This window comes from Canis lupus, chromosome 11 (genome assembly GCF_048164855.1).
Source record: "Canis lupus baileyi chromosome 11, mCanLup2.hap1, whole genome shotgun sequence".
Taxonomy (NCBI): Eukaryota; Metazoa; Chordata; class Mammalia; order Carnivora; family Canidae; genus Canis; species Canis lupus.
In genome coordinates this window covers 57,307,971-57,324,038 of record NC_132848.1, presented here as the reverse complement: position 1 = coordinate 57,324,038, position 16,068 = coordinate 57,307,971, and the positions used below count along the sequence as shown (strand labels likewise).

The 16,068-nt window shown below is 38.6% G+C and overlaps 1 long non-coding RNA gene across 2 annotated transcripts in view; it reads left to right on the top strand.

Moving 5' to 3' along the window:
* LOC140600222 (uncharacterized) overlaps positions 1-16,068 on the top strand; it is a 329,214-nt gene that overhangs the window by 36,125 nt on the left and 277,021 nt on the right. For both annotated transcript variants that reach the window (XR_012003440.1, XR_012003441.1), the window contains exons 2-5: positions 11,416-11,526; positions 12,526-12,639; positions 13,469-13,489; positions 15,326-15,423. This is a non-coding gene — a long non-coding RNA (uncharacterized lncRNA). The remainder of the gene's footprint in view (positions 1-11,415; positions 11,527-12,525; positions 12,640-13,468; positions 13,490-15,325; positions 15,424-16,068) is intronic.

Sequence of the window (16,068 nt, the reverse complement as noted above, 5' to 3'; positions counted from 1 at the left end):
ATGATATTTATTTATTTATTTATTTATTTATTTATTTATTTATTTAGTTTCTATGTCATTTATTTTGGCTCTAAGCTTCATTATTTTCTTCTGGTTTTGGGTTTTGTTTGTACTTCTTTTCCTACCTCCTGGATGTGTCTGGGTAGGTCATCTTTAAAATTTTTTTAAAAAAGATTTTATTTATTTATTTGAAAGAGAGAGCACAAGCAGGTGGAGAAGCAGGCAGAGAGAGAAGCAGGCTCCCCTCTGAGCAAGGGGCCTGATGCAAGGCTTGATCCCAGACCCTGGGACCATGACCTGAGCTGAAGGCAGATGCTTAACTGAGCCACCCAGGTACCCCTTCACTTTCAGTCTTTGTGTGTCTTTCAGTCTGAAATGAATCTCTTGGCCTATAAAATTTCTGCTGAAAAATCAGCTGATAGCCTTATGGGGTTTCCCTTGTATGTAACTGTTTTCTTTTTCTTGTTTTTAAAATCATCTCTTCATCACTACTTTTGGCCATTTTAATTACTATGTGTCTTGGTGTGGACCTCCTTGGGTTGATTTTGTTGGGAGCTCTCTGTGTCTCCTGGATGTGGATGTCTGTTTCCTTCCCTAGATTCAAAAAATTTTCAGCTATTATTTCTTTAAATAAAATTTCTGTCTGCTTCTCTCTGTCTTCTCCTTCTGGGATCTTTACAATGTGAATGTTATGATTGATGACATTACTGATTTCCCTTAGCCTATTTTCATTTTTTAGTACTTTTTTCCTCTGTTTTGTTCAACTTAATTGCTTTCCATTACTCTGTCCTCCATGTCGCTGAACTGTTCTTCTGCTTCCTCTAACTACTAGTCTGCTGTCTAGTGTGTTTTTAATTTAAATTATTAAGTTCTTCATCTCTAATTGTATTTTATTTTTAGGTTTTCTGTCTCTCTATTGAGGGTCCCACTGTGGTCCTCCATTCTTAAGTCCAGTGAGCATTGTTGTGACCATTAATTTCAGTTGCCTATCAGGCATGTTACCTATCTCCATTTCATTTATCTCTTGCTGTGATTTTTGTCGTGTTTCATTTGGGACATATTCCTCTGTCTTTTCATTTTGTGTAACTCTCTGTGTCTGTTTCTATGTGTTAGGAAAATTGTCTATATATCTACTGTTCTTGAAAGAAGTGGCCCTATGAAGAAGAGGTCCTGTTGTGCCTTGCTTTATGTATTGAAATGTCTCCCATTCATCAGAACCTGGTGCTTCAGGGGTGTCTCCTATGTCTGTTGTGTGTGCCCTGCTATTGTGGTTGAGCCATATTTTCCTTCAGTCCGTTCATCAGCAGTGGCTCTCTTTACCTATTGTGGACAGATTTTGTTCCCTGTATTGTTAGTGGGCCAGTCTGGGGCTGGCCTGGGCTTGAGTTGAGTCAGACCAGGTGTTTGCCAGAGCTGTGGTAGCACCAAACTACAGAGTACTTTCCCTGTATTTTCCCTTGAGAAGCTTTCATTGGTGAGCAGGGCCTACAGTCAGACCAGACGTCTGCCCCCAGCCTATTCCTGTGGTTGAAGTTGGATTAGTGTGTATCGTCATCCTTCCCTTTCCCTAGGGCAAGAACCGCTTTAGAATGGGCCAGCCCCTATGCAGTCTGCTTATTCACTGCCAGGATTGTGGCACTACTTTAGAGGAACTCTTGCCAAGGGCATGTTGGAGGGGGGTAGGTCTGCAGAGAAAGCAGGAGCAGTTCCTGGTTCCAGCAAATATCCACTGTGTGTGTGTGTGTGGGGGGGGGGGGCAGGTAACTGCACCTATCATGAAAAAATCCTGCAAAGGACAGATGGGTTGGAGGAGGTGGATGTGCAGAAGTGCACAGGGGGTAGGGCACGACTGTTAGCAAGTTAGGAAGAGAGGGTGCTGTGCTGGTTTGCACAAATGTCCCTGTCCCTGTCACCTAAGCTAGGGGGCTGGGGTGGGAAATGGTTCTGAGATCAGTAAATAATTTTCCTATGTACCTTAGATGTTTTTCAGTAAATAACTTTCCTATGTACCTTAGATGTTTTCAGACTGCTGCTTCTGTGAATCTCAACGGGTCTGTTTGTTGCACTGTCCTTAAGGGTGGGAACTCAGTTTCCTCTTTCCCTCTAGCTCTCCTGGAGCAGAGCCTGATGATTTTTTTTTTAAAGCTCTAGGTGCTAAGCCTGATGATTGAAAGAGCTTATAAAACCAGGCCCCTCTGGTTTTGAAAGAAAAGTGTTCCAGTGATTATTCTTCCCAGTGCAGTTCCTTTTGCCTGGGGGCATTGTCTGGGGTTTTGCTCCTCACCCCTCTTCGTGCCCCCAGCATCTGTCCCTCCTGCTGACAGTCCCATTGGTCATTTGGGTCCTGATGGTGTCTCTGCCCTTCCTACCCTCTTCCATGTGGTGGCTTCTCTACATTGTGGAGAGTCTGTTCTGCCATTCTTCGGCCTGTTTTCTGTGTTATTTGTACTGATGTGGGTGCTATATAGTTGTATCTGTGGGACAAGGTGAGCCCAGGGTCATCCTACTCAGCCATCTTCCCTAGAAGCCCCAAAATTTGGCATGTAGATGCACTAAGCACTGTCTAAGCAAGGATCACGTACTCAGAAATTCAATAAGGATGCAGAAAGCGAACACAATTTTAGATGGCAGAGAACTTGAGCAGCTTATAATAAATATGAAAGGAATTCAGATCATACCAAAGAGAATAGAGGTTATTTTTGTTGTTATTATTACATTGGTCAGACTTTAGGCATATTCAGTGAGAAGGAATTGGAGATTAGTTTCAGGACCAAGTGTTTACATTAAATGGTTCATATATACACCTATATGATAAATTATTTGATGTAGAGAAGGCTGTAAAAATCTTTAACATAAAAATGGTGTCTATATGACAATATCTACTCCATCATCTTCCAAATTCACTGTCCCTCCCCCCTACCCAGGGTGGTCTATTTAGTCATTTGCCATGAGAGGGAATTTGCAATTTGATCCCCTTTATGAAGCTCTTGCTTGAAGATACCACAGCTGGGTAGGCCCTGCTTAATTATTAAGGTCAACCTGCTGATGCTTAGAATGGTCAAAACCAGTGGAGCAGGACTTTTTACAGAAAACCACATTTGTTTATGTATCTTACAAATATTTTCTCTTATATCCCCAAGAATTAAAGTGTGGATGTTCCAATATAAAAACAGTTTATTTAAGTATAAAGTTATTAAGGAAAATATATAGGTACAGGACTAAGTTTGAACACAAATGATATAAAAAGAAGTTCCTAAAAATGTCATGAATAATGTAAGCTTATAACGACCCCTGTGATGTCTCTTCATGATCACTAACTTATCCAGCACTGTAAGCTTGTAGTTAGAATCTGAGATCAGAAGGTACGAGGGTAAGTGATTCAAACCTACTTTCTGAGCACACTGTATTTACTTACAAAGAAATAGTGTGGGCATCAAACAGTTACAGGGTTGAACAAAACTGGGGCAAGCTGAGCACTTAAACAGTTGACTATACATAGGAATGTGAAATAACATTTTATGATGGCATTTAGTTTCCTAGGGCTGCTATAACAAATTATTGCAAGTTGGTGGCTCAAAATAATGGGACTTTATTCCTGCAGGATTCTGGAGGCCAACTATCTGAAATCAAAGTGTTGACAGGGACGTGCTCCCTTAAAAGACTCTAGAAAGAATTTTCCCTTGCTCTTCCTAGTATTTGGTAGCTTCAGGCAATTCTTGCCATTCTTTGACTTGTTGTTCAAGTTTCTGCCTCTATTGTTACATTGCTTCCTTCCCTGTGCATGTCTGTGTGATTCCAAATATGTCTTTACAAGAACATCAGTCGTTAGATGTGGGCTTCACTGAAATCCAATAAGACTTCATCTTAAGTTGGTTACACATGCAAAGATCCTCTTTCCAAATAATGTCACATTCACTGTGGTTAGGACTTAAACATATCTTCAGAAGACATAATTCAACCTACTACAGATGTGTATCTGAATGAAGTGATAAGAAGACAATCTGTTCAGTTGACAAGATGTTATCAATAGATGAGCAGCAAACTAAAGTTTATCACTGCTCACTCTTTCTGAATGGATAACTAGAAGGGTAAGTTCTTAAGTAGTTTCAAAGCAAGGAAAGATGATGCAGGCCAGATATGGAAGAACAGACAAAATGACAATATGAGGACATACTGTCTTCCTTGTTTTCAGATAATTATTGAACATTTCAACCTGGTGCAGATAAATACAAAACAGTAAACCTAGGATCGGTGGACAAACGGAAAGAAAAAAAATCAAATCGTCATGTAGTATGTACTAATCAGGAATGAGAATATAATATAAAAGCCCTTGAAATTATCAGGTTAAAATACTCCTTTTAAAAGAAGAAATTACTTAGGACATAGAGATATTCCAGCAAGAGAGGAGGCTATAAATAAGAAATAATATTGTTACTAGATAAGCTATCTGAACTGACATGTTTATACAGTATGTGACATTTAGATCTATGGATACAAGGAAATAGACCCATTGCACAGTAGCCTCAGTAGGCTGAAATGCTATAATTTTTTGACTTACCTCAGTAAAGAATGCAGGATTATTTTTTGAAGGTCATAAATTTCTTCCCTAGTTTGGCAAGTGGTTTCATTGTCTATCCTAATTAACCACAAAACATTTTAAGTAAATTGTAAGGGAGATTATTTCAAAGCTTCCTATTAATCTGTTGACCTATAAGATTTTACTCTTTATAGTCTTGGTCCATCTGAAGATGGCATTTTGGAGTAACAACATGTCTAATGGTAGACATTTTTGTAAATAATCTATATGCGCTTCATAGAATAATGGACTTTGTTGATAGAGTTGATACAGCATTAGTACAATGAATTGTTAGGAATTTAAGGATTTCATGGGCAGGTGTCAGATTGGTAGCTCCAACCATCAAAGGGGGGTTACTTTAGTTGCTGGGATGGTTAAATTTTATGGATCAAATTGACTAATCTGTGGTGTCCAGTTGTATGGTATGCCCAGTGTCCACGTTGTGAAAGTATTTTGTGGATGTGATTAACATCTATTATCAGTTGACTTTAAGTAAAGGAGACTACCTTCCATAATGTGGGTCGGCCCTATGCAATCAGTTGAAAACCTTAAGAGCAAAACTGAGGTTTTCCAGAGGAAAAGGATTTCTGCCTCAAAACTGTGACATAGCAATCCTGCCTGTGTTTCCAGCTTGCGTGCCAGCTCTACAGATTTTAGATTTGGCAAATATACCCTACTGATTGTCTCTCTGGAGAATCCTGACTGATAGTTTCTTTAGACTGCATTTGAGCATCTTCAGCTTTGAAGTTTAGAGATAATTCTGAAGTCATGGTGGTGCTGAAATACTGCAACAGCTACTCTGTTGTCCCCTTTAGGACAGTATATAGTGTGCCGAGATGCAGGCAGGAACAAGATTATTTGAGTACCCTTTCATAAAGTAGCACCAGAATCTTGAAGGCCATTATTCATCCTATCCTCTTGGCTCAACTATCTTTTCTTCAAGGAAACAGAATAGGCTCTTGATCTTTAAGAGGTTCTTTAATTTAGGGCTTTATATTGGCGGCAAAAGGTTGAAAATGACAACCCATATTCTGGAATAGGATTAAATATAAAACACAAAATATATACATATTACTCATATAGAAAATAAACATGACATATATAATAAATTAGAAAAGTGATATTTTGTGGTTCAAATGACTACCTTCCAACCATGTAGTGCCAAGAATTGATGAAAACCCACTAGATGGAAATTGTCTCAGTTCTGGTCTTACCCAGTCCATCATCTTCGTTGTCCTATTTCCATATATGGGCTGATTAGTCCTTGGTTTTCATGACCTTCTATAGCATCCATTGTCTGCCTTGGCAGTGTTGCTTCTTTATTCATTAAGGTTCTTAATCTAAACGTAGGTAATTCTGAAAGCATCTGTATTTTCTTTTGAAAATTGGAATTGACATCAGCTATATTCTTTTTCTTTCTCTCTTGCTATCCTTGCTTGGCATTTATTTACTCAGAAATATTTCCTGAATGCCTATGCTGGGTACTATGTGAGATAGTGGATGAAGGTCCTTGCACTTGTCATGTTTACAATTCCCGCATAAAGGGCTTGCTGGAATGAAGTCATGTTGGCCGCTTTTAACATGTTGCCTTCTAAATGCCTGCAGATCACTTGAGAAATGTTTTCTCTATGCACTGTGCCACTTCCCTGCTTCGTTAGCGGATTAGGATGGGGAAATAGTCCTCTCTTCCTAAGATAGTTTCTGTGGGACATTAATAAGATTCCTTTTGTTGTTTTGGGATAGGTGGTAGCTTACAGTTTAAATATTTCATGCCCACGTGTATAGAATTTCTCTCCTCTTTTTAGAAAGTACATGCTTTAGAAACCTTATAAACCCTGAATTAAAAGGAAGATGGCTTAAGTTGTCAGTTCTATTTTGGCATTTTCCTCTGTGCCTAAACCCAAATCACCAGATGGAGTAATTCCCTGGAATTCTGTATTAAAGGACAATTAGGATTCAATGTGTAACCACTAGAATATTAAAATTTGCTCTTAAGGAATATTTGAATTAAAATTCAACCTTTTTTAAAAGCAAAATTAGAGGAATTGAAAGGTAAAATGGAGAAGTGCCTTCAAAAGGCACTTCTGTAAGTTTCTAGTTATAATCTCCCAAATTGGTGATATAAGTATTTAAAAATAATACTCTCATGGTTTAGTGTTCTCCAGGTATACCCTGACCATTGGAGTTATCCTTGAATTGATTAGATAGCGCTGGAAGTGAAAGGACTGAGAGTGAAAATTCAAGAGTTGCTAAATTTTCCCTGCGGTTTCCAAGCTGTGTTTAGCACAATGGTTTTAATCACTTATTCTCTTTTCTTTCCACCGTGCTGCCAATATCTACTTTGTGTTTGTACACATTTTTGTTTCTCTAGAGAAACACTGTTTCCAAACAGTATCCTATTTTTATATCTCTGAGCTTCTTGTAAAGCTTTTTCTCTCCATTTTCAGTACGTGTAATTTCCTTCTTCTTTTTTTGGTGCCGAATGTCTTGGTTGAAATTGTTATACTCATTCTATCAGTTTTTCACTGTTTACTAATTTATACTCCTCAGAACCAGGGATTCATTCCCTGGAGCTCTACACAACAACAGTTGATTCCTCCATGGCCTCAAATCAAATTTCATCTTTCTCTCAGTAGTACTGTATTAGTTATCTATTGCTGCATAGCAAATTATCAAACTTAGTGGCTTAAAACAACCCACATTGATTATCTCACCATTTCTGTGTGCCAGGGATTTGGGCACTGCTTAGCTGGGTTTCTGGTTTTATTTATTTATTTATTTATTTATTTATTTATTTATTTATTTATTTATTTATTTATTTTGGTTTCTGGTTTTAGAGTCTCTCACAGGCTGCAATGAAATAACTGGTCAGGGCTGGGGTCTCAGTTGAAGGTTCAACATGGGAAGGATTTGCATCTAGGATCATGTGGTTATTGGCAGGATTCAGCTTCTTGAGGCAGTTATGCCAAGGACCTTACACCTTTGTCTGGCAATTGACCAGAGGACACTTTCAATTCCTTGCCATGGACCTCTCCATGGGGTAGGGTGCAGCATGGCAGCTTACTTCGTCAGAGCCAGCAAGGGAGAGCTTCAGCTAGCAAATTAGAATTTACAATCTCTTGTAATCACATCTCTTGTAATCTGATCTTGGAAATACTACTCCATCACCTTTGCTGTATTGATTCTTAGTTGTTCGGCCAGCCCACACTCCAGGGAAAGCATGAATCCCAGGAAGTGGAGATAATTGGAGGCCAAAAGGATCTGCCACAAGGATCATTTCTTGAATAGCTTTTATTTGAAAGTGATGCTTTCACTTTCAAAGTTGTTCTGGCTTGACCTGAGAGTTAATTTTGATTCTGGTCTCTCTCTCTATCTTTTGCTTTTCATCAGTTTCTACACCTGTGTCCTGGTGGAAATAATAGAAAACCAAGTTACAGTGCTAGTAATCCTACTAATCTTTGGCAAATCATTTAAGTTGTCTGGGTTACAGTTTCCTCATATATAAAATGAGGTTTGGTACTAAGTGATCTTCTCAATTCTTTTTAGTTTTGATATTTTTTTGACCTCAAGTATGCTGAGTTTTCCTATGTGAGTCTAATTCTTCTCTTTTTCCATTCCAATCAAACCAAACCACCATTTTCATTTTGCTGTTTGCTAATTCAGGATTCTATAGTAACTTCCAGTTGGGCAACTTTTACAAGGTAAAAGTGAAAAAATATCAAATGCTCTCTGGAGTCTGACCCAAACTCTATCTCCAACTTCATCTTACATTCTACTACTATAGGGACTCTCTAGCTATGGCTAGACTAAGCTATCCACTCATTATACCTTGTTTTTCTTTTTTGTTCACACTGTACTCCTTATTTGATTTTTTCCCATACTTTCCCTCTATTTCTGTGTTTCCAACTATTACTCAGAGCCAGATGAGCGGTCTTTTTTTTAAGTGGGGGAGGGGAGAGTGGAGGGGAAGAGAGAGAATTTTAAGCATTGTGGAGCTTGACATGGGCTCAATCTCACAACCGTGAGATGATGATCTGAGCTGAAATCAAGAGTTGGATGCTTGCTTGATGGAGACACTCAGCCTCCCTGAACTGCATCTTTATAACCTAGGTATTAGTACATTGGTTTTGAATTCAGAAAGACTAGGGTTCAAATTCTGGCATTATACATATAAGCTTTGTTATGCTTGGAATCTCTTTTGGTTTTCAAAATATGGATATTTATACCTTGCTCTTGGGTTATTGTAAAGCTTAAATAAGATAATGTGTGTCAGGTGCTTTATGAGTCTTTGGTATGTAACAAGGGACACAAAGAACTATTAACCCTGACTTTTTTCTAATCTGTGTTAATTTTTCTTTTCTTTTCTTTTTTTTTTGTGTTAATTTTTCTTGACATTGTAATACTATGGCCTGTTTGTTGGTTCCATTTAGCACATTTTTCCTGCCTTTCATAATTAACTATTTTTTCCTCTGCATAAATGTTATTATGCCCTAGTTGGTGTATTATGGGCTGCTTTATACTATGCTTCTCTCATCATCTAGAATAGTGCTTTGCAGCACATTGATTTCCTTTCTTTTCCCTGAATGTGTCATCCATGTTTATGCTGCTGTGATTGTGTACTTTCCTGTTCTTCATTTCTTTCTGAACCTAATTTTTTAATTCTTTTTGCCTCAGCCCTGAGCATCTCAGTTATTCATTAACAAATTTGAGAGCCTACAATATTCTAGGCACAGTGCTGTGCTCTGAGGGTACACTGATGAGCTAAAATCAATGTATTTTCTGACTCATGGAATATACAGTCTAATGTGGTAAAATGGACATTTATTACATGCTTATGGACATTTATTACATGCTTACAGAAATAACATGACTTCATGAGAAAATTGACATTATCAACTCCCACAAAGTTAGATACCATAATAAGCAAGTATAATAGGAAAATTTGATATCTGATGGAGAAATAAAGGTCATCTGGATGAAGAGGTATGGTGTGGGAGGGGAATATGATGACAAAAATCAAAGGCAGAGCTGGGTTCTAAAGTTAGGTGAATGAACCTAGGAGTGCTCCAGGACAGGAGTGAGGAGGTGACATGTGAGAACCACTTTTTTTTTTTTTCAATACATATCATCTTGCCTTCATTCTACTTTATTTTCTTAAAAATCTTGATGATTGACATGCTAAAATACTACCTGAAAATAGTGAAAATAGTTGAGAATGTACCTTTGGAGAATGTACTCATGGGAGCAGTGACACAATCTGCTGCCTCCAGCTAGTTAGGAACAGTAGGAACTAAAGACCAGTGTAGCTGGACCTGAGAGACCAGTGGGACCTTGGGAGCAAATGTGTGTGAAGTACAGGGGACCAGATCTCACAGGGGATTATATACCAGGTTAAAGAGAGATTTATCCAACAGGAAACTGCAGGATAATTTTGAGCTGGGGAGTTAGAGAATCAGATTTATATTTTGGAGTCTATTTTTGGCCATTATGGGAAGGCAGAGGACTTCCCTGGATCACATTTTTGTCACTCCATTTTGTGTGAACAAGATGTTATTATACAATTAATGTCTATTTTAATCTACCTCACACTATAGTATTATCCTCCATTCAGCTTCATATGCTACATCATTTAGAATTTGATTTGCTATGAAGATCAGAGGTGTCTAAAAATAACTGCTCGAAACAAATGGAAGTTTGCTTTTCTCTCACATAAAGGAATCTGGAGGTAGGCATTTCAGAATTAGTATGAAAGTGTAAGAGCGATCAAGGAGCAGTGGTCTTTTTTTCTTGCTGTTCTACTAGTTGAGTGTATATTGCCTCATGGCCTAAGAGGACCACTTGAATTCCAGACATCACATTGGTTTCCAGTGAGCAAGCAGAAGAGAATCATGAAAAGCATGTCTTATTCCTTTAAGGACACTTCCTGGAAATTACACAGGATATTTCCATGTTCTGGAACTTAATTACATACCAACACTCAGAAAATGGATGCTGGGTTACATAGTCAATTTTCTGTGGGGCCATGTGCTTAGCTAAAAGTGAAAGATGCTATTCCTATAAAAAAGAGGAACATGAATATTGAGGACAAATGTGGTCAAACTCTATGCCTTCTTAGTAAAGCAGCCCAATTTAATGAATCTAATTAAATTATTCTATTTCAAAGTCCAGGATCTTTGGGAGGTAGGCTAACCTTCCCAACAGGTCTAGACAGGACTCTTTATGTTCTGTTGACCAATAAACTAAAAGACAAGGTGTCTATCAGAAACTTACACAACAAGAAGAGAAGAAACAGTCTATTTTCAGTAATAACCTGACTCAGAAATGGGGAGAACGGGAAACATCTATCAGTCACTGGACCCTAGAAATTCTAAATTCTGTATGGCAGGAACAATATAGGATAAGTTCCTTGATTAGTCAGTTCCATGTATAAGTAAGTAACTGCAATCAAAACTCTTGAAAAAATACAGTTTTTAAGCCTCTAATCTCTTATTTATTGGTTTCTTTGATCTTCCCATACTCCTCTCTTTCATGTTAATGGTGACTATCATGTGACTCTCTGACATAGTGAACCTGGGGGTGAAGGAAATGCCCTTAATACCATCTTTGCCAGTATGTTCAGTTTTTGTATGGTAGGCATAAACATAATCTCCTGTTGGAGTTTTTATTTGTTGGCCACCCTACCCCCAGCCTCACCCTGTTGCTTAATGTTCTGAATCATCAGATTCTAAATAAACCTGGATTTTAGGCGGTAAGCAGTGGGTACCTCCCTTAGTATGGTTGATTGCCTTCTATCTCTGCTTGCTGGGTAGCTCTGGCCTCAGTTTAACTATTTCTTACAGACTTTTGCTGAAAGTGAGAAGAAGCCAACAATCACCAACCAGCTGTCTGAATCTTTTCCATCATCTTCTCTAGAGCTACAGCCTTGTTGAGCATGTGGTTTGATTTGCAAGGTAGAACAAATGTTAGAAGTATCAAAAATTTTTCCCCAAAGCTGTGTCATAGTGAAATAAGGGTCACTAGGTTTACTGTGCCGCAACTAGATGCTTGTCCCTAGATACCTATCACAGGCACTAAGTCATTGCCTAGTTTTTTGTTTTATCATTTACAGCACCCACTTCCAGGTGCATACATTCTGAATCACTTTGGATTAAGTTATGCTATGGGTAATAGATAAGTCAAAGTAACAGTGACTTACATAAGGTAGAAGTATATTTTTATCTAACAGAGAAAACTCAAGAGGTAGGCAACCCAGTATTGGATGGTGGTTGCCTGGTTATCTAGATTCAGATCTTTTTATCTTGTTGCTTTAAAAGTTGCTTGTAAGGCTTTTCAGAGGCTTCCTCATGATCTGAGCTAGCTGCTTGAGCTCTAGTAATTGTGCTCACTTTGTAGCCAGTCATAAGAAGGAAGGGAGCAAAGAAGAGCATGCCTACTTTATTTAAAGGTATGTATTAAAAGTCACACACAAAGTTTCTATTTATATTCCATTTTCTAGGAATCAAAGTCATCTGGCTACACTTAAGTGGGAAGGAAGATGGGAAATGTTTATATTGTGGGTGGTCATGTGCCCATTGAAGCCCTATTTCCATCGTCTTTAAAATCCCATAGCTCTGTTTTATATTTTCTTTACATAATTTTCTCATAAATTTAAACTTTTAAATGAACTGTGCTATGTGAAGAGAACGTGACAGCACTTAATCAGAAAGGAGCTATTGGGGGATGATAAAGCTAAGAAAATGAAGCCTTGCTTGTGTCCTTGGGATCTGGACTCCTAGGACTTTATTCACCCTTGGTAACTAAATCCCCCATACTGACCTTCATTAACCATTCTCACAGAAAGCATTGGTCATCCCAGAAGGATTTATTATTTGAGTTTTGGGTAAGCAATTAAGAGTTTATAGTAAGATTTAAATTTGATAAGAACCTCAGTGACCCTTTCTGTATTTCAGCTCAATAACCTGACCAAGGGCTCATCCCCACCCACCCACAGCTGAATAAACTGTCAAATTTGACACCAGAAGAATAAGCTCTGTTTGCCCAAATGAAAATTTTGTTTATCAACAGTAAGTTTATAGGAGAAAATGACTTTTTTCTTATTATATCTAACAGGAAGATTAATGAAGTATTCAGATGATTAAAAAGTCACCAAAATTATTCATTCACAAATGTTAACTGAGGACCTACCTAATAAACACAGCACTGGTTTTTGGGATATGATACACAAAAATAGTTAGTCTTTATTGTGGTAGGCTGGATAATGGCCTGCAAAGATAGCTAGTCCCAAGCCAGGGAGTCTGGCACTATGTTATCCTACAAGGCAGATATGATGAAGTTGAGGAGCTTGAGCTGTGGAGATTATGCTAAACCTGTCTGGGTGGGCTCTAAATGCAATCACACATGTCCTTACAAGAGGAAGGCAGAAGGGAGGTTTGAGAGAAGAGGAAGGAGGCAATGGGATGATGGAAGCAGGTGTAGAAAAGATGATGTGATGCACAGCCATGATCCAAAGAGGGAGAACAGCCTCCAGAAGGGGAAAAGGCAATGAGAACTATTCCTCCCAGAACCCCTAGAGGGAGTATGTCCCTGTGGACACTTTGACAGCAGCCCAGTGAAACTGATGGCTGACTTCTGAACTTCAGGCCTGTGGGAAAATAAATTTCTGTTGTAAACCACCAAGTTTGTGGTAATTTGTTACAGCCACAAGACACAAATACACTGCCTCCCACAGAGTTTATAATCTCGTTGGTTAAAAGGCAATTAGAATGAAGTATGAAATGATATATAATCAGAAACTTGAAAAAACAATTCAGGGTAGTCTGGGTAAGACAGTGGGGAAGGGAAACCAGAGAGCTGCAAACACTGGATTTCAAAAAGTCATTCTATCTCTTTCAGGTGGAGAACACTTTGATGGAGGTGAGGGAGTAGTGGGAATGTTGTGGCAAGAAATGAGGCTGAATGAGCCATTAAACAAGTGCTAGGTGATGAAAGCACAAGCCATGCTAAGGAGTTTGGGTTTCATTCTTATGTTCTGGGGAGCCATTTAAAAGTTTTGAGTACAGTTGTGGCATAATTAGATCTGCATTTTAGAAAAACTTCTCAGGATGTAGGGTGGGTTAAGGACAGTTCCAGAGTACTCATCACTCTTTTCAGGACCCTTTCTTAGACTTCATGAATTTACATATATTTAGACATTTTAAATATTTTATTTATTTGAGAGAGAGAGAGAGAGCATAAGCAGGGGAAGGGGCAGAGGGAAAAGCAGACTCTCTGCTGAGCAGGGAGCCCAATGTGGGGCTCCCAGGACCTCATGATGATGACTTGAGCTGAAGGCAGATGCTTAGCTAACTGAGCCACCCAGATGCCCTTGGAAATAAGTTTTTAAAACCTTGGGCAAATACCAGAGAGCACAATTGCTGGATCATATGATATGTCCTGCATCCTGACATCCTGTTCAGTGTCAGACTTCTTAATGGGGCCGGTGAATAACACTGCTGCTGGCATTTTATATGCAGTAGTGCATGAGTGAAGGACTATAATCATAGCTCACTACTTGCTATTGTTTTTTGTTTTAATATTCAACTATAGTAGTGTTTTAAAAGTTAAATGAAGGGATCCCTGGGTGGCGCAGCGGTTTGGCGCCTGCCTTTGGCCCAGGGCGTGATCCTGGAGACCCGGGATCGAATCCCACGTCGGGCTCCCGGTGCATGGAGCCTGCTTCTCCCTCTGCCTATGTCTCTGCCTCTCTCTCTCTCTCTGTGTGACTATCATAAATAAATAAAAATTAAAAAAAATTAAATGAAGAATAAACTCAAATATAAAAGCTCTGACTTTGCCCTGTATGTATGATGACTTCAGTGTGCAAGATAAGTTTAATACTGTAAAAACTACTTTTAAAAAATCTCCCCTAGCGTTTGTTAGGCCATACTTTGTACTTGATTGCAGCTCTATGTATATGAAACAGTTCAGACTGAAATGCTAGGTGTATGTATTGACTTCAGTGTATGACCCTTAATTGTTAAGCTATGAAGTTAAAACTTGTATTTAATTGGCAATCAGACAAAGAATTTATTAATTTGTAGAGAAGTGTTGGTCTGTAGTTACGTTAAGTAGGATTCATTGTGATGCCTCTGCATTTTATTGCCTCAACTGTTACTTGAAGATGGCATGCTATGTAATTTGGCCTGTGGTATCAGTGATAGAAAGGATACCTCTCTAAAGAAGTGGTTTATCTATGCTGCTGCTTGAGGGCTTGCACTTGTAGAATTGCATTCCCTTCTGTGCCATCTTTTTTTTTTTTTTTAATATATATATATATATCAGTCCTGGTTACACTTTTTTTCCTTCTCTTTGGACCATGATAAACTTCAGAGTAGTGACTTCAGGAGCCAGGATAACTTAGAGTGAAGAGACATTTACGTGGAGAAGTTAATTTGCATGTATGAGACAGGAAGGTGTCTTCTAGGTATGTGACAGGCTTACTTTAAACCATTTAACTTGTGCTCCGAAGTAACTGTAATTTCATGTTGGTAGTATAGCAAATTATGATGAATAGCTTTAATTGTATGTTTAAAAGTCATGTTCACAAGCTTAAATCTGGAATCAGAATTAAGCAACTAAAATGTATGAATGTCTCCTTAATATACTGATTACAAAGCATTAAAAAAAAAAGAAATACCACTTGAATGAATGAATGAATGAATGCTGTGTTGACAGATTTATTCATAGATGTTTCTGTATTTCTTATTCAAGTTTGAAAGCTCATCTGACATTTACAACATGCTACTAAGAACCATTTAGGTCTGCTGCCCTGTTCCATTTCAGACAGAGGAGAGGTGAGGCAATGAAAGGTGAGTGGATACAGCAATACACATCAGTACATGTAAACATATACTGAAAGAATAAACATATATTTATTTAAAGTTATCTTACTCCAGGTCCTAGAGCTTCTTACCAGGTTTGCTGTGTATGATAAGATACTGACCCCCTCTTCCCTTAGGAAGCTGGGGTGAGTGCAAACTCTCAAGCAGCTGTCTCTGGAGGGAAGAGTCTTGGGGGTTTCTCAGAGGGTGGCTAGGAGCATAAGGTCTATCAGCACATTCTCCACATATGTTGAGGATGGTAAAGGACTTCAGGTCCGCTGCAGAACATTCTGCTGCCCATTGCGCATATGGCATCCATGCACTCACTATTGGATGATCTCATGCTATAGATGCACAGGCCAGGGGTGCAGGTAAACATGCCAGTTAGGTATGGGGTTGGGACTGGCAGCCTGAGTGGGGATTTCCTTATGACTGCACCTCCAGACAGGAATCCGGGAACTTTCTTGTCAAATACCACATACTTGGGTCTATTCTCCATGGCTGGGTCTTATTAGTTGTGTCCAGAGCAACTGCAGTGTTTTGTTTTACTAATACATGTGTTCTACAACTCAGGGCTTTGCCATTGTTTTAAATAGTTGATATGAAAAGTTGAATTGGATTTTAAATTTCTTC